At 43.3% G+C, this 18,950-nt stretch overlaps 1 protein-coding gene across 4 annotated transcripts in view; it reads left to right on the top strand.

Moving 5' to 3' along the window:
* The window catches only part of RAI2 (retinoic acid induced 2), a 78,577-nt gene that overhangs the window by 41,220 nt on the left and 18,407 nt on the right, over window positions 1-18,950 (top strand). The window contains exon 1 of one of the 4 annotated variants that reach the window (XM_054720634.1): window positions 12,812-12,835. The exons of the other annotated variants lie outside the window; for them this stretch is intronic. The gene's annotated coding sequence lies outside the window, so the exon portion shown is untranslated. Of the gene's footprint in view, window positions 1-12,811; window positions 12,836-18,950 lie in introns of those variants that run through there. 4 annotated transcript variants of the gene reach the window in all.

Here is an 18,950-nt window from a genome sequence, read left to right as displayed (position 1 = left end):
CTAAGCTGAGGAAACAGCCAGTGCAAAAGCCCTGAGGAAGGAAAAAGCAAGGCAGCTTATAAGAAAAGAAGTATTCTGATGGAGGAGGAAAGTGATAGGAGATGAGGGGTTAAAGTAGGGCTGGTCCCATTGGACTTACTTTTAGTTTAAAGTACAATTGGAGAGTTTTATTCAGCTGAGTAAAACAATCTGATTTGTGTTTGAAGGGAATGAAGGAATGGTCAACTGTGTGGAATGCTGCTGAGATGAGTAATATGAGGGCCAAGAGACTCTCCGTGGATCTGGCCATATGGAGGTCAACATGATCTAAACCACAGCGATTGCAGTGGAGAAGGGGACAGCAGATAAGCTCCCTGTCTTTTGGTTTTAGAACATACAGTCTCACCAAGAAATAGGCATTTGCATTTGAAGGAATCAATAATTCGATAACATTTCTTAATACTGCTTTGGTCAGTTTTCAGGGAATTGGTTTTATTTTCTCTTTAGTAAGAGGCTTACTACAATGGTCACTGTGATGGTGATGGTGATAACATCACCCTTAGTATCTAAGACATCACTACATGCCCACCATCAACCTCTTTGGTGATTTTCCAGTTGTGGGACAGTGCTGGCCCAGCCCCTGGGCCTCTGTGCAATTCATGACCCATGCTCATTGCAAAATGGCTGGCTGAGGATAGAGCTGCCTGAGACACAGGGGAACTACCCATGCCCCTTCTAAGTGAATCATGCAAGGCTCTGAGGCATGACCTCAGCGACCTCAGTGCTATGTTCTGATTGCTGTCCTCTGTGTGCCCTCACAGTTCCAAAGTCCACCCACCTCCTTAAGCTTGCCTGAACTTTTAAGTCCAGGAGTGATAGGAAATCCCTTAGAATAAATCCTTAAGGAAGCACATATAAACTCACACTTGGTAAAAAGTGACTGTAGAAAAAAAGCATGTTTATCACAAGCTTAAATATTACCGTGCTTTTTATGCGGTCTCCCGCAGCATTTTGGATCCCTGACATTTTTCCTGATGGATTGTTCCCTTTGATTTTTTTTCTCTCCACTGCTTTGATTTTGTAACACAAGAATAATATTTTTTCTGGACTACACTTCTTATAAGTGTTCTTATCCAAGGAATGTTTTTCAATTTAAAGATTATTCTATTTTCTCTTAAGAAGTACATACAAATGCAAACACATTTAAAAGCTTAAGATGGTCAAACTACAGCAGGAAGGTAGGGGAGGGTTGGGGGGGTTAAGAGATCAACCGAAGGACTTGTATGCATACATATAAGCACAACCAACAGACGCAAGACACTGGGGGGGGCGGGGTTAGGGTTACACTGGGGGGGCAGGGTGAGGGCAAGTGCTGGAGGTTAGGGGAGGCACGGGGAGGAGGTCAATGGGGGAAATAAAGGAGACATGTGTACTACTATTTGTAATACCTTAAACAATAAAATAAAATTTAAAAAAATAAAAGCTTAAGATAGGATAGTTTGATTTTTCTAAAGGCATATTTGTAAAAATTGTTCCTCTTGATTCCAGTTCCTTATTCAAAGCCCCATCATTTTAATGCTGTTGCATATGCAGTGGAGAAGGCCCCTCATCGCCTGCATGGGAGAGATCTGTAGGCCTTGGGCCTTAACAAATGGATTCACCCTGATATATAGTGCCTTAAAGATGGACTCAAGGGAAAATTTATCCCATTTTCAGAAAGAAATGGTTGTTAACTTCCCCAAGTTAAATAGCCATCTTCAGTGTATTGGCACAATGCCAACACCTTTGTTCACAGCAGCTGGCAGGACTGAGTCACTTCATTCACTACCTGAAGGCACATTTTGCGTTTAACTTGTCCTTGGTGGGGAGACTGTTAATAGGGTTGCTCTGCTCAAAACCAGACATCAGGCCCTGCCTTACTGTGATTTAATTAACTAACTAATTAATTTTGTCCTAACCTGAGGTTATGTTTATTGATTTTTAGAGAGAGTAAGGGGGAGAGAGAGAGAGAGAGATGTGAGAGAGAAACATCCATTGGTTACCTCTTGTATGGGCCTTGACCAGGGATCAAACCCATAATCTAGGTATGCCCTGACTGGGAATATACCCACAACCTTTTTTTTTTTTTTTTTTTTACAGAATGATGCTCCATCCAACTGAGCCACCCAGCCAGGGCTATTGAATTTTTTTTTTTTTTTTGATGGCTTAGGTTAATGGCTGGCTGGACCCTCTTATAGTCTTTCACCTATCTAGAAAAGTCTCTTCTGTGCTTATGCCGCTGAACTCTTGGGTCTAAGCTGAGTTCTTATCTGAAATGTGCAAATCTCAAACCTTAATGAAAGAAATAAAAAAATATTGGCCTCATCTGAGGGTGCTCTTCTTCCACCTCCCCTCAGAAATGGGATTACAAGAGCACAGTTGCCCTGGAGTATCCACTCTTTCCCTCCTATTACCCACAATATCTCTATTTTTTACAATGTATTTTATTGTTGATAGTATTACAGATATCTCCCATTTCCCTCACCCCTTCTCCCCTATCCTTCCAGCCCCCCCCCAACTAGGTCTTCACTACCCTATTGCCCATGTCCATGGGCTATGCATATAAGTATATAAGTTATTTGGTTTATCTCTTCTCATCCCTCCAAACCAACATCAAGGTATGTCAGTCTGTTCCACACCTCCATGAGATCTCTCTTTAATAAGAACTGTAGGCACTATGGAGGAAATCCAGCCAGGGCCTGCATTGCCTTGGGATGATTTCAAGTACATTTTCTGGGTCAGTGGGTATGAATTCTTTTAAGTTGCCCTCCAGAAAGTTTTTATCCAATTTTACTTTCATATTAGCACACATTTGCTATGGTGCTGTATTCACTATTCATTCATTCATTCATTCATTCATCCATTCATCGATGTGTCTATTCATTCACTTATTGATTCAGCATGAAGACTATTTTGAAGGCACTGTGGACTCATACACAAATCCTAATCAATCCCTGCCCTGGTTGAGGATTCATGGGTTTCTCCATCTCTGGGAAGAGTATTGAAACTGTGTGTCTGGGCCTCTTGAGGACCAACTTGAATAAGCACTCATTCATGTAGGAGGAAGGGAGTACAGACCTGGAGGTGAGGTTTTTACCCCTGGTCGTACACTGGAATCACCTAAGGAGCACTAACAAATCATGATGACTGGGCGACCTTGGAGGATTCTGATTTCATTGGTCTGGATGTGGCCTGGGTATCCGGATCTTTCAAAGTGCCCCAGCTGAGTCTCTGGTGCAGCCTGAGCTGATTGTCCATCCCCACCCTTTATCCTAGGGAGTCTGGCCTAATGAAAACCCTCCATCAGGTCCCCACTGGCTTTGCTCTTAACCTCACACCAGATTGATGCTAGTTACTGTTCCCCTGCATACCTTGCCCACCATAGGCCATGGGAGGCCAGCACCATGACAGGCTAAAAACTAAGAAGCAAAAGCACCTTCTTTTCATCATCTTATTTATTGCTTATTTATAGTTTACAATGAAATTCTCACCTTATTTATTTAGTGTTTCAAAGTGGGGGTCTTTAGCTCCCTATCTTTATTATAATAACAATAGCTAACCCCTATTGAGTACTTAACTGTGTGCCAGGTGTTTTGCATGTTAACTCACTTACTCCCCTTAACAACCCTACGGCATATTTACTGATATCACCCCCATTGTACAGATCAAGACACTGAGGCATAGAGAGAGGTTAAGGAACTTGCTCCTGCTCCCACAGCCAGTCTGAGCTGGGTATGTATTACACTTAAGTAGGGCTCTTTTCCACAAGTCAGGAGGATTTATCTTGGATTTGTTCTGCTTCTGCATTGTATTTTTTTCCCTCAAGTTAGACATATGGGCAGTGAGTGTGGGTACATCAGTGTCCCATCACTTTCACAATGGCGAAGATTGGCTTAAGACAGAGCTTAGCAAGAGCATGTCAACAGCTTCTCATCCAACAGTTTGAGTCACTGGTTGCATCCACTGGACTAAGTTGTCTTGGTCTTGTGGAGACAGTTTCAGTAACTAAAAGCAGATGGTTCTTACCTGCAGCAAGATGTAGGCCTCTCTGCCATTAGCACTACATCTATACACTTTTGGAATTCTCCTCTCAATAAAAATGAGAGACAAAGGAAAGTGAGGGCATGGTTCAGGAACAGTCTGACTTGATCTCTTTGAAAATCCGTAGAACTTCTCATCTGCTTATTCTCCAGGGAGAGTCGGAGGCTCTCAAAATTCAGCAATTGTGACCTCTCTAGGCATCCTTTCTGCAGTTATTCAAGAGCTCAGTGTGCGGACACAAGATGCAAACAGCAAGTGGCTCTGTGGCCGTAGACCAGGTGCAGAGTAGAGGGTTGAAATCTCCTGAAAGGAAGGGATTAGCCAGTCTAAGAGAAAAAAAGATTTGAGAAATCCATTTACCCTGAAGGATTAAGAGGGGATGCAGGTGAGATTTACACCAGTGTCTTTCCATACTTTCTCTCCCAGTTTTATCTTGTACCCCGCTCAGAGTTTCAAAAGAAAGGAGGGGATAGGTGAGCCTTTAAGCCCCGACCTTAATATTTCCATGCACATTACTAGGAGTAAGAGTTTTTGTCATTTATTGAACTGAAGGAATGGCATTAAAATTATTTATCTAGTACTTGTATATTTCTCAATTATTTGTAGGTTATTAAGAAAAATTCTTGCTTCTGCTTATATGATTATAGCACCCAACTTAAATTTCAAAGAATGTTATTAGCATAGCCTTGGTTTTTCTCTTGAGAATAAATATCACCTGTGATAAGAAAATGACTTGAAAATATTCACATCGATTTTGACATAGCCCTGAGGCCATTAAAGAATGTCAGAATCCTAATTATTCCTTAAATAATCTCTTTTTTTGCAGTAAGGAACTTCTGCTTGGAGGAACACCATTTCAATATACTATTTGTCATCTCATTACTTAGAGGCGTTTGTGGAAATCAAAACAATTGAGGGCCCCAGAGTAGCACATTGTCTTGGAAGGTTTGCACAGCTTTGAACAGAGGCGAATTGTAATCATAATCTTGCCCCTAACTAGATGCTAGCCTGGGGCAAATCATCTTTTCTGAGTCTTTGTTTCCTTATCTGAAAAATGGGTTATAGTAGATGGTCTTTATAAAATGAAAATTAGTAGGCCATGTGGACCTGCTCCCTTGCCTTTCTTTTCTGAAAGGGCAGAGCCAAGGTCTGTGGCCGGCCTGACTTGCAAGCTCATGCTCGTGCCAGGACCTCATAAAGCCGCCCTGGGCTGTTTTCAGGCTGAACAAGGCGAATGGGCAGGACTGCCAGGTCTCTTACTAGGAAAATAGAAGATTCCTCTTCACCTTGAAAAATAGGAGACCTATGCCCTTAAGAAACTTCTAACTTCTGCTCCAGCCTGGGCTTTTCTGGGTGCCCCACCCAGAGACCCACTGAGGAGGTCTCAGTAGCAGCACTTTGAAGCCTCCTCCTCAGGGCCCCTTAGTTGGGCAGCAATTGTCCAAAGACCAACGCATTTTGGCTCTTGCTTGCCTTAATACTCCCTCCCCTTTCCCAAACACAAAAATATTGCCATTTCCTGGAAAGTGGTTTTGGCTCAAAGCCTGATAGCTATCCCACACTCTTGAGCCAGCTTTCCTTGGGGCCTCTGTTCTTTTATTTCATTGTGAGTTTGTTTGTTTGGGGGCTGACTGTGCTGCCTTCTTTATTTGTACCTGAGGTAAAGGGCCCCTGGCAGGTGCCCAGACAGTGCCCACACCCCTCGCCACCAGCAACCTCTGCTCCATCTCCCCTCCCTCCACTATACTCAGAATTGGTCACAATTTGCAATGCAGGCACACAGAACCATTTCTGGTGTTTCGTTTCGTTTTTTCGGTTTGATAATATTTTCAATGTCTCTTTTCTTAAGTCGAGGAATAACTAACATAAAATCCAATTATTCTTAAGTGGTCAGATGGATCAGTTTTGACAATGGTGTGTACCTGTGTAAGCACCACCTGAAAGAGGCTATAAAATATTCCCATTACCCCCGAAAAATCCTTCCCTCTGACCCCTCCCCAGAGCAGGCACTTTCTGATTTCTATCATTATACATTTTTTTGGCCTGCTTTTGGACTTTGCCTCAATGAAATCTTATAGCATGCACACTTTGGTATCTGGCTTCTTTCGCTCAACACAGTGTTTTCGAGGCTCATCTATGTCATGGCATGTGGCAGGAGTTCACTGCTTTTTATTGCTGAGTAGAAGTCCACTGGTGGGTGTCACACAGCATGTTATCCATTCACCTGTTGACAGACATTTGGGTTATTTCCAGTTTGTGACTCTTATGACCAGACTGCTATGAACATCTGTGTACAAGTTTTTGTGAATATATTTTCATTTCTCTTGGGAAGATACTTAGGAGTGGAACTGCTGACCTAGAGGGTAGCAGTTGTTTAACTTCATTGGAAACTGCCAGACAGGTCCCCACAGTGGCTGTACCTTTTTACCAGTAGTGTACCAGCAAGGATTCCAGTTGCTCCATATCCTCATTGACTTTTGGTGCTATGGGCTTTTTAATTGTAATCATTCTAATGGATGTGATACGATTCCTTGCTTTTTTAATTTTAAAGGACATTTTTTTAAATTTTATTTCTTTATTGATTTCAGAGAGGAAGGGGGAAGGAAAGAGAGATAGAAACATCAATGATGAGAGAGAATCATTGATCGGCTTGCCTCCTGCATGCCCCCCACTGGGGATCGAGCCCGCAACCCAGGCATGTGCCCTTGGCTGGAATCGAACCCGGGACCCCTCAGTCTGCAGGCTGACGCTCTATCCACTGAGCCAAACCAGCTAGGGCTAAAGGACATTTTAAAGAATTTTCAAGCATGTTGACCACTACCATCTCAGACACTGAAAAAGTCCTATGGAAGGGAAAGCCAAGTATTACATTTTTACAGACAGGAGGTTTCTGTTCATCATCCTGTCCCTGAAGCAGTGTCTTTCCAGCCTTGAGGGCTGTCTGTGGGTTGCTTCAGGGCAATCTCAGAGCCAGAGCCCCAGAGGGCCCAGGCTGGACAGGAGAAGGAGTCAGGCCAGAGAGTCAAAGTGGAGAAGGGAAGGGCTCCTATCAGGGAGCTCAGAATCATACTGACAGCCAGTCTCAGAGCAAATTATGCTGCACACACACAGTGAAAATCTGACATGTAAGTAGCCAGCAGGCACAAACCAGTTCATAAGCCTGTGCTGGGAAGTCCCAGCCAGCTGTCCTTTCAGCTGCTGTGACCACACATTGTATGAAATTTCCACTTAACACAGATATGACTACATTTCCAAGGCAGAATTTTGCTACCTTCTAGTTGATGTAGGCAACCAGAAGTCTTCCAAAACCAGGTAGTTGCCAGGCATGGGACCACTTAGGTGACAAGTTTTAAAATCATCCTTGGAGTGCTGACTGTGGGCTCTTCTGGATTCTCCAACACTATGCACACAAAATGGGGAATGCCTTTAAAATATTTTAGCTATCCATATATCTTGAATATTGCTAATTTTTCCCATTTCTTACAGTCACCACACTAATTAGGAAGCCACCCATTTCACCACCAAAAGAACATTTATAATATTCCTTGTGTTCTGTAGCCAAGCCTCAAGCGTTGATAGAAATGAAGCGCTAACTGGAACTCTGCTGGCTGACTGGGTTAGAGCTTCACCTAAGGCACAGACAGGAAATGTTCCCACTGTAGGTGCTGGCACCCTTACTATGTAGAAACTGTTTTGATCAATTCTTTCCAATGTGGCAATCACCCAAAGTCTTTACACAGATCGGTGTTTTGGAAAGGAACCCAGAAAGAGGGCAATAATGTTGAACACAGGCAATAGTTGGCTAGTGGTGAAATTTCAATGGTTGGTGGAAGGGGAAGCTACTATTTAATGGGAAGTCTTTTGCCTAGAAAATCAATTATGTAGGGCACCAAGGGAAAACTGGCCCAGATCCTTGAGCCATAGATAGTGACTCCCTCGAGGGAAAATCCACAGGGACCTTTCCTAGAAAGACTTCAGTGTGGCTGGGGAAAGGGCAGAAATCTCAGGCCTCTCTGTTCTACAAAACAACAAAACATCTAAGGGTATAAAGAGAGAAAGGGGTGTTGTGGTCCAAGCAGTTTCCTCTGGCCAGATGCCAGGCATGCCAGGTCTGGGGTCTGTTTGCCTGTGTTGTGCCAGGGCCCTGCTGCTTCTCCCTCCCCCACTCCCACCCACTCACATGGATGAGGGCTGCCTGCAGAGTTGGGGGAAGGGAAGAAGGCTGCTGGCTGGCCTGCCTCCTTCTGCTGTGAAGGCAGCTCCACACCCCCTGCCCTCTCCACCCCCACTAGCTCTATGGATGCCAATGAAGTACACTCAGTGGATATTTATGCAGGAACCAAGCAAAAGAATGGCCTTGAACTCGTATTAATGAATCCATTCAAGTTAAGAAAAAAAGCCAAGGAGTCAGTGCTTTTAGTGCAGAAAAATTAGCACGTGGAAGCACAGAACTGGGCTCTGGGCACTGGGGCTGCTACTGCAGTCTGGATATCAGCTGGTGGGGTTCAAGATGCTCTGAGGCTGCAAGTCAGTGTGCCCCCAGCACTCCCTGTGCACAGTGTGTTAGTTTAGGTAATGCTAGCTGCTGTTGCAAACAAATTGAAAGTGTACCAGGGTTCAAACACAATAGAAGTTTATTCTTCATTCACATAAAGCCCCAGATGAATGTTCCTGATGGCCAGTGGCTCTCCTTCAGACCATGATTCAGTTATGCAGGCCCTTCCATCTTGTGGCTCTACTATTTCCAACAGGTGGCTTCCAAGAGGTTCCTGTGCATCAAGCTGAGGTAAGGAGAAAGAGATTAGAGTACCATGTAAGGAAGGTTTCTTGAAAGTGGTGCACATCACTTCCACCCACCTACTGTTGACTAGAATTCAGGCACCTGACCTACTGTTGACTAGAATTCAGGCACCTAACTGCAAGGGAGGCTGAGAAATGTAGTGCAGGCAGAAGAGGAAGTAGGTATGGTGAACATCTAGCCAGAGTCAGAGATGAAATACAAGGTGTGGCAAAAGTAGGTTTACAGTTGTAAGTGTGTGAAACACAGGTTATTCTTATACAGTGTTATTATTTATTGTATTTATTGTATTATTTTCCATATGAACAACTGTAAACCTACTTTTGCCCCAACCTATACCTGGTATATTTCTGGGGAGGCTGGGAGTGAAGCCCTGACTGGGATGCAAGCTGGTCCAGAGGTGTAGGAAGGGAAAGTCAGGCTCCAAGAAGAAATGAGAGTACCCATGTCCTTCAGGGCGAGTAATGGCTGGCTGCTGTGATAAAGGTGAAGGGGGAAGTTCAGAGCTCGGCCTGCCAGGTACAGAATATCAAGGAATTCTAGGCTCTGGTCAGAGGTGAGAAGACTTTCCCCTTCTTCCTTCCTTTCTGCCTTCCCTGCCCCCACATAAGGAGCCAGGAACCTTTGCCCTATCTTTTCCTTACCTCCTCCCCAGACCTGTCTTCCCTGCAATGAATGTTGTTCATATTCTAGAACACTCTTTCCCTCCCTCCCATCAAAACAACCATACCCTGGGGACTCACAGCTCTGCTCTGGTTAAAAAAAAAAAGACAAAAATAAAAACAACCTACAAACCAATTCACACCAAGATGGTACTGATCTGCTGGGGTTGCTGAGAAACTGAGATGAGAAAATGAATGTAAAATACCTAGCAGGGTGCCTGGCACATGATAAATAAATCTTAATAAACCGTTTATTTATATAATCTTGTGAGTGTGTGGAAGAGAGGAGGGAGAGAAGAAGGAGCTAGCACAGCCCTGTCAATTAATGTCCTTTCTCCTCCTTTCAACCTTCCTCAGTACTGCATCATGGCCTCCATCAGGGCCTCTGAAGACATCAAAATTGTGTTGGTTAAGTTGGTTATCCTTTGGGGCACAAGGTTAATTGTTGAAGGGAAATTTTTAACACCCTTTGAATGAGGCAGACAGCTTTCTAATGTTCACAGCACCCTGGCTCTCCTTCAAGCCCTCCCCAGCCCTGTGCTTCAGCTGCCCAGCCTGCTGGCCAGTCCCCACACTTTTCCTCTTGTGCCTTTGATCCTATGCTTCTGCCCCACCCCCATTCCATCATCTCCTATGCTGAAATCTTAACCATGTGGCCAGGCTTAGCTCACATGTCATCTCCAGGAATAAAGGTTTAATGACTGAACTCAGAGGTGGAGCAGGTGAGGAAAAAGGAGAATCACCATGAATCTTGCTTTGGGGATCCGCCTTGAGTAGTAGAGGGACAATAACTAACCCCTTTCCACTCATCCACCATGGGAGTACAAGCATACATTCCAGGAGAACTCTCCCCCACCAAAGAAAATAGGAAATAATACCTATAATCTTCATTGACAACTAGCCAGCTGTTACACAGCAGCTTTTGCTTGCCCCACCCTAGCTGTTTATGCTATATTGGCTGCATCTACCATACTTGCTTTAAAACAATGAATATAATGAATTCATCAGACTTCAAAAGACTGACCAACCCTAAGATTCTTCAGAATGCATTGTTCTGCTTTTGAGAGAGCTCACCTCCAGCCAGAGGGGTGCTTTTGACGAAAGAATTCCAGAAAGCAGGCTCCCTGTTTAAAAGATAGCACTCTCCACCCTCTTCTTCCTGCATTGTCTGCGTACTTCTTGGGCTGAGGTTATTATTATTGTTATTTTTAGGCAGTGTGCAGCTGATAAAATGAAGTACTGTATGTTTATTGATTGTTTTTTGGTCCCTGAGTTGGAACATAAAATCACCAGAAGAGACACTCCCTCTGTGACTCATCTCAGTAACATCTTACATTCTAGCCAGCACAAATATGATCAAAAGAACTCTCTTGAGGGCCCCAAAGGAGCACATTCGCCAAGCTGTCCATCGCTGGACCATTTTGCTTTTGGAAAGAGAGCCATCCCTGGCCTCCTTTTGTGCCTGGCTCTTCATGGGATCTCGAGGCACACTTCTTGTGAGCTGATGCCTCTGTTCACACACCAGGAACTTCATGAGTATGTACCTCCAGGGTCCAGAAATTTTAGCAGTACCTGGACTTGTCCTTACATCATGGTACTTCATGGTCTTTGCTTACCCTGTTACTGAACTAGCTACCTCCTGCAACTCTGGTTCCTGTCTTACCAGGCTTGGAAATTATCATAACTGAGTTTCTTCTTCACAGGGGTTGTAGAAAGTATCAGCAATTGGGGAAACACCTTGTCATGGTAGCCTGAATTGGTGACATTTGTGTCTTCACATAATAACTACTGGAACTTTCTAGGGCATAGCTGGTGTAAAGGAAATATGGTTGGTGCTTTGCCCTTATGTCCCATCGGACTCTATCCCAGGGGTGGGGAACGTCTGGCCCCCAGGCTGTATAAGGCCCATGCATTCATTTGGCCTGTCCCTGCCAAGGCATTAGGTGTGAGTTAAATGTTTGACCAAGTTTTTAGTTGATAATTTTGTATGGCCTGCAAATGAAGTTATCAATATCCAAATGGCCCTTGGCAGAAAAAAGGTTCCCCACCCCTGCTATATCCCTGTTTACTGCGAATACCTGTGACTCTCCCTGAGGACTTCCTTTGTGTGTGTCTCAAAAACATGCTAGGCCTGCATGCCGGACTAGCTGGAAGTGCCAATAAATTGACACACATTCCAGGAGCAGCCCTTGATGAGTAATGGATGGGTGTTGGTGAATAAACATGCCAACTCCAAGGCATGTGTTCTCCACTGTCTCCCAGCATCCCCCGGGGAAACTGATGAGCCCTTTCCCAGTCTCGCTGCTTCACTCCTCTACTGGTGTTTTCTGTGATCTTCTCCCAAATAAACTACTTTCAGTCAAATAAGTCTGTGGGAAGAACCCTAATAAGATAACTAGCCAGTTGGATTCACCAAAAGCCAAGCTTCCTTCTTTACCCCCCTCACCATGTCTACCATTATTGGTGATGGTCGATAAGTTTCCATTGTGGCTTTAGCACTGCAGTAGCATGTTGTGCATGGGGTAGAGGGTGTGGGGGGCAGAGATAATCCTTTGAGAGCCCCTAAATTATGCATAGAAGTCTGGTAAGACAGAAACCAGAGTTGCAGGAGGTAGGCAGTTCAGTAACAGAGTAAGTAAGGGCCATGAAGTACCCTGACGTAAAAACAATTCCAGATACTGCTAAAATCTCTGGACCCTGCAGGCACATACTCATGAGATTCCTGGTGTGTAAACAGTGTTTGTGGATTGAGTCTATAAGGGAATGAAGAACTTACTTGCATTCACTTCCTCTCTTAGTTATGAGTGCTTACAGGTTGAGGCTATGTCACATCCCCTTTTAAAACCTCAAGTGCCTTTTAATGGAGCCAGCAAACTTGGTCATAGTTGTAAGCTCTTGACTGTATGGAGAGATTTCAAGACAATTAGGAAGGTCTCACCCCATGATTGGTATCTGAAACCCCTCAATTAGAGTTTCATTTTTTTGTCCATAGCTGATTGCATTGTTTATTATGCCAATAAAAGAAACATAATTCTTAAACCTATCAGTCATAGACCTCAGTGAGAATGAGTTTATTAGCTCTTTCTAGAAAATCCAATTTTGATGGGGGAAACCCAATTCTAACTGCCCGAGGAGGGGTAAGAGATAGACAAAAATGAAGATTAAGCACCAAAAGAAGATAAATCTATGTGTGTGTGTTTTTTTTCTAGGACTGACAGCACAGCCAAGTCACAAGTGAATGTGCTTGGTGGCTTTAAAGCATGGGAGAAGCTTCCCTCGAATTTGGATCAACTTCCTTATGTGCCTGCTAGTACTGGTGAATCAGTTCATATTTTCCCCACATTCTCATTCTACTACTTAGCTCCATTCCCACCTCTCCCCCACAGCATTGCGCAGTAACCAACTGTTGTAGCTCAGCAGCGTCCTCTTGTGGCCAGATGAATAACGCTCTTTCAGTAGTTTCTATATAGCTTTCCTGTTTCTGTTTTACCACTTCCAGCTGAGCAATCTCTTCCTCATTTGGACTTACACATACTTTTTAATCTTCTCCCCCTTTTTCCTTCAACTCTTGGCCAGTTATCTTAGAAACTCTCTTTGTTTTCTGTCTCCCTCTTGTTCTTACCCTCTTCCTCTCCTTTTCCACCCCTCCCTTGTTTTTGTTCCTTTTGTGAGTGAAGAAATGATCCTAATCTCACTTCTGAGCTACTTAGGCCCCTCTGTCAACAACCAGAAGGAAAACTATAGGATCTAAGTGAAATTATATATCATAGCCAATCAGCAGTAACTTCGGAAACTTACAGTGCTTGTGGGGGTAGAAAAATGCTTTTCCTCCCACCCTTGGAAGCTCTTCTGGCTGGTCTAATAATGAAATTAACATGAGACAGATTATATTATGGAGAAAATGACCAAATTAGTTACATATGTGCATATGTGGGTTCCCTAAAATATAGGACCCCAGGATACATTGGGCAGTTCAGGCTTATCTACCATTCTGGACTAAGGAGAAGGAGGCAGGGGTCTGGGACTTCAAAGGGAAATCAGGAAATTTACAGGCAGATTAGAATGAGTAAATATTTGGTAAACAAAATCTTGCCGGGCCATTCAGAAACAATGGGAAACAGGGGAATCTAACAAAAACACTTTCTTGGATCCCTCCCTGTTGGCCACACTTAGTTCCTATATGCTGAGGTGAATAGGCTGAGGTTCCCTTACTGAAGCAGGTTTTTCTATCTGAATTTCTTTTTCCTTTTCTTCTTTTTTTTAATCCTCACCAGAGGATATATTTCCATTGATTTATAGAGAGAGTGGAAGAGAGAGGAGAAAACAGACAGAAATACCAGTGTTGGAGAAACATATCTATTGGTTGCCTCCTTCACAAGCCCCGACCAAGGCCCAGGCTGGGGAGGAACTTGCAACTGAGGTATGTGCCCTTGACCAGAATCGAACCTGGGACTCTTTGATCCCGTTCTATCCACTGAGCCAAACTGGATAGGGCTACCTAAATTTCTTTAGGCAGGTAAAGTGAGAGGTAAAAAACAAGCAAACAAACCAAAAATATCTTCTTGAAATTGTTGGCCTTTAATTGTTTTCAGCGAGAAATAATCTGCATGCCAAGGTGACACATTCTGGGGAGGCTCATTCTGCACCCCAACAGAATCAAAGATACAAAAGGTTCTAGCCACCTCTTATTCCTTCCCCATATTTTCAGTTTGAATGAGAAATAGGTTTTTTTAAATATTTAATTGTTTTCCTTTTCATTTCCAATGCTGCAAACCATGGCTTTCTATTTTCAATGCAAATGTTCAATATTTCAGCTACTTGGGGATTAAGTGAGTTTTTGTAGAAACCTTACCATCAGATGTAACATTAATTCTTTAGTAAATGTCTTCCCAGTTCTTAGCAGCTGATTTTAAAATGAATCTTTGAACAAACAGGGTTTAAATTTGGAACTGAATTTACAAACCTATTGGGATCATTATGCTACTTAAGATTCTCAGAGGAAATTTGAGCAGTGGATCTGATAATGATGACAATGATTCTGGTGATAAGATGACAACAATGATAATGATGATGATGGTGGTGCTGGTGGTGATGATGATGATGATGATGATGATGACAGCCCTATTTTACTGAGCACTTTCCATGTTCTAGGCACTGTGCCAAGTATTTTACATAGATTATTCCCTACAACCACCCCAGGCCTTTTTTAATCCCTATTTTGCACAGAGGGAAACGAAGGCTTAGAACTAACTTGCCCAAGGTCACAAAGCTCAAAAAGGTAGGCAGGGCTGAAATTTGAACCCAGGACTGTCTGAGTTCAAAGCTTGTAATTTTGACCACTCTCACAGGGGACACAGTGCTCAGGGTGAGGCTGGCACTGTTCCGTGCCAGTGATGTGAAGGGCTCACATACACTAGAAGAAAGGGACAATCTGAACTACAGTCCTTTGTACTTCACAAATCTACACCCTTTCTTTCTAGTGACCCCTTAGAGCAGTGGTTCTCAACCTTTCTAATGCTGCGACCCTTTAATACAGGTCTTCATGTTGTGGTGACCCCCAACCATAAAATTATTTTCGTTGCTACTTCATAACTGTAATTTTGCTACTGTTAATGAATTGTAATGTAAATATCTGTGTTTTCCGATGGTCTTAGGTGATCACAGGTTGAGAACCGCTGCTGTAGAGCCTAAGACCATTGGAAAACACAGATATTTACATTACAATTCATTAACAGTAGCAAAATTACAGTTATGAAGTAGCAACGAAAATAATTTTATGGTTGGGGGTCATCACAACATAAGGAACTATATTAAAGGGTCGCAGCATTAGGAAGGTTGAGACCCACTGCCTTAGAGTGTCTATTTCTGGCACACTAGTCTCTGGAAAATGTCCTGCTAATGACACAGGATTATAAACAGCCTTTTTCCCAGAACAAAAATTTAACCTTTGAATCTCAATCTAATTAGAGTATTTTTTTTCTTCCAGAGGCAGGTTTCACCCTGCTTTTTTGTTCCACGTGTAAGAAATTTTTTTTGCTTGTTTGTTTTTGTTTTTTTTTTTGCCAGAGAAATCTCCAAAACCCATAGCGTTTTAAGGCAATAGACCTTGGCCTGAGACCTTAAATGTGACCTGTGCCTCTGCACAAGATGGCTGCTCTGGAAGCAGCACCTGAGGGTGTTGGGGGTTCTGCTAAAGGCTCTGAGGCCCTGGCTGGATCCAGGAACAGATACTCACTGACTCTCACAGCCCACTGTCTAAGTGAGTGTGCCCTGCCACACAGCAGTTCTTCATGATTTTCTTCTGTGATTCTGAGGTGCGCCTCTCACCTTCCACTGAGGTTCGCCAGGACTTAAGAAGGGCACTTCTTTTCCTTTAGTTTCAGAGGCAGCCCTCTCTGGAGAATAAGCAGTTCTCCTCTACCTTAGAGAGGTCTCTGCATCAAAGCATTTTTCCGCTGCTGCCTGGGGACTAACATCCTTCTTTTGAGACTGTTCCTTTACCTCTGCAAGAAAAATGGGCCTTGAAGGAGCCCTGTTAGGAGCAGATAACCCTGGCAGAATACTAATTTGGGAATTGAGCCAAGAGAGAGCAATGAGCCTATGAAGAAAACAGAACCAAGGTGGAGGAATAGGAAATGCCTGCTTGGCACATAGTAGTTACTCAGATAATTTTTGAAAGGATAAATAAATGAATGGATGTGAACCTGGTTCCCTATTCTAGTCCTACACCCAGGCCTGCAAGGCCCCAGGGTTGCCATAGGTTCTTTGTGAGCAGGCTAGAGGTCATCAGGAATATGAAATGAGTTTAGAAATGCAAAGATAGCTCACACTCTCCTCCTGGGTGAGAAAGGAGGCAGGGCAGTCTCCTATATCCCTCTTGTGCTCTGATGGAATCCAGTCAAAGCTATCAACAGAAAACCAGGCCTGTGAGCAGTTAGTTCTAGTAGTGAAATTTTTCCTGTACTCTTCTGATTTGTCCAGCTTTACTATCTCTCTTTTCAACCAGATTTGCACAAACCTATTTACTTGCTGAGGCCCAGCCCTAACCTGAGACCCAGCAGAGACCACATAGTAGGTACGTTTGGCATATAGTAGGATGTCTTTAACACCCAGAGACTGCCCTGCAATGGGAAGGTTAGTCCCAAGAGAGACAGACCATGCTCTGACTGAAGCTGAAGAGGTCTTCTTATCTTCTCTTCTTTCAGCCTTCACTCCATTGACCTTGTTTAAAGACAGATCAGAACTCTGAGAAGAACCCGCCTTAGTTCTCCAATGTCTCAGTTTTCAGCATTCCTGGTTCCTCCCTACAGGCTGCTCCCCTCATACCCCTGTGGCCTGGCCTTCAAAGTTCCAAGGGTGAGGGAGGGGTCTTCTTAGTGGTCATGGGAGTGGCCCAGCCAAACCCACCCCAGTTTTGCCCTTTCTCCCACCCCCTGTGTACTTTCCTTCTTCTCTCAGTTCTCCCAGAATGCCCACACTTACCTATCCTTCATGGACCACAGCAATTCCTAGAAGGCCAGGCTTGACTCCTCAGTAGACTTCTCAGTAGACACTACTCTTGGGAAGCCTGAGTTAACTTTCCACCCCACCATGAGAGTAGGGCAGTATCCCGTGTTACAGAAGAAAAAAATGAGTCCCGGGGACATAAAATGTCTTTCCCACAGTCAAAAACAGCTTGTGTGTATACTAGTATGTGTCTTGAATTTCATCTCTTCTATTATCTATTTCATCTCAATCTCTTATCTATTAGGTATCACAGACTCAAGGGATTATTTCATCTTTTTTTTCATCAAGAACTTCACCCATAAAACTCTGTTTGACTTTTTTTATTGTTTAAAGTATTACAAATAATAGTACATATGTCTCCTTTTCCCCCCATTCCCTCCGGCCTCCTCTACCCCCCAGCCCATGCCCTCCCTCCTACCCCCAGTGTCTACGTCCATTGCTTATCCTTATATTCTTACCGTTTGCCACAGCTTGGATGGAACTGGAGAGCATTATGCTAAGCGAAATAAGACAGTCAGAGAATGATAAGTACCACATGATCTCACTCATTTATGTAATATAATGAACATCAGAAACTGATGAACAGAAATAGATACAGAGACAGAGAAGCATCGAACAGTCTGTTTGACATTTTGACAATTGAATCAGACCATATCACATTCTTTGGTGTTCAGTGCTGGTAAAGATAGAGATTTAGGAAGGGACCCTTTAGGCCAGTGATGGGCAACCTTTTGAGCTTGGTGTGTCAAACTTCGCCAAAAAACTGAGCATAACTCAGGTAGTGGGTCACTTTGAGGAAAAAACTAACTCCAAGACTCTAGTCACAAATGTTTCATCCTCAGGAGCAGCAAATGTTTCATCCTCGGCATGCGGCCGCGTGTCATCAGAAATGGCTACGCGTGTCAGTGCTGACATGTGTGTCATAGGTTCGCCATCACTGCCTTAGGCTCAAGTGAAATTTGAAACCAAAGCCATGGGTGAGGGACCAGGCTTTTGAAGGAGCAAGGTCTGGGAGTCTGTGAATTCTACAATCTCTGAACTTCATGTAACCTCCGAACCTTAGCTTCCTGCTCTGAAAAATGGGAGGAGTAAACTGGACCAGTGACCCCAAGACTTTTTCAGACAGGGGGACCCTGGAACTCTCACTGGGCCTTGAGAGCATCATCTCTCTGACTGAATTGCAACTTTTTCACTTTTGCACTCCTATCAGAAAAAAAAATTGCACATCCCTTCAACATATTGTTAAATTATGTCTTTCTGTATTTATTACATATGCTATAAAATAGAAAATTGAAATAAAAAGGATAAAGTCATAAAATGAACATAACTAAGGTTTATGGAAGCCCCCGGATTATCTTACCTCACTCTCTGGGAAAGCCTTGGTGTTCCCTGGTGTCATTGGCCAGTTCATGATAACCACCACTTCCTCTGTCTGACTTGCCCATCTCTTCCATTTTTCACCAGTATTACATAAAAGCTAAGATTTGCACTCTATTCTCTCTGACAGAACTTCCCCACAGCCACTATTTATTCATCTTCATGAAGGTGACACTCAGTCATCAACCACATGGCCACCACTGTTTTAATAAATTAACATGTTTGGGAGCTCATTTTCAAAGCTAACCTGGGTAGTCATGTTCCTTTTGGAAAGCTGTATAGATCTCTGGGTGTAAAAGACAATTGGCAATAAGGTGGGTGACTATTTAGTATATTCTTTGTATTGTAAACAAATTGGGAAGACATTCATGTGGTAATTATGTTCACAGCTTAAGTATAAAGGCCCTGTGCTAATGTCTAAAGTTCAGAAAATGTAATCACTGGTGAAAGTAATTGACAATTATTACACCTTATGGGGAGAGCTAAAGCATTTTTAACCCAGTTGGAATTGCCTATTAGATATTTAGTGCATATCAGGTCCTGAATGG

Source organism: Eptesicus fuscus, chromosome 1 (assembly GCF_027574615.1).
Source record: "Eptesicus fuscus isolate TK198812 chromosome 1, DD_ASM_mEF_20220401, whole genome shotgun sequence".
NCBI classification, from domain to species: domain Eukaryota; kingdom Metazoa; phylum Chordata; class Mammalia; order Chiroptera; family Vespertilionidae; genus Eptesicus; species Eptesicus fuscus.
Note: the sequence above shows the minus strand (reverse complement) of the source record. Positions and strands in the feature narration are given on the sequence as shown.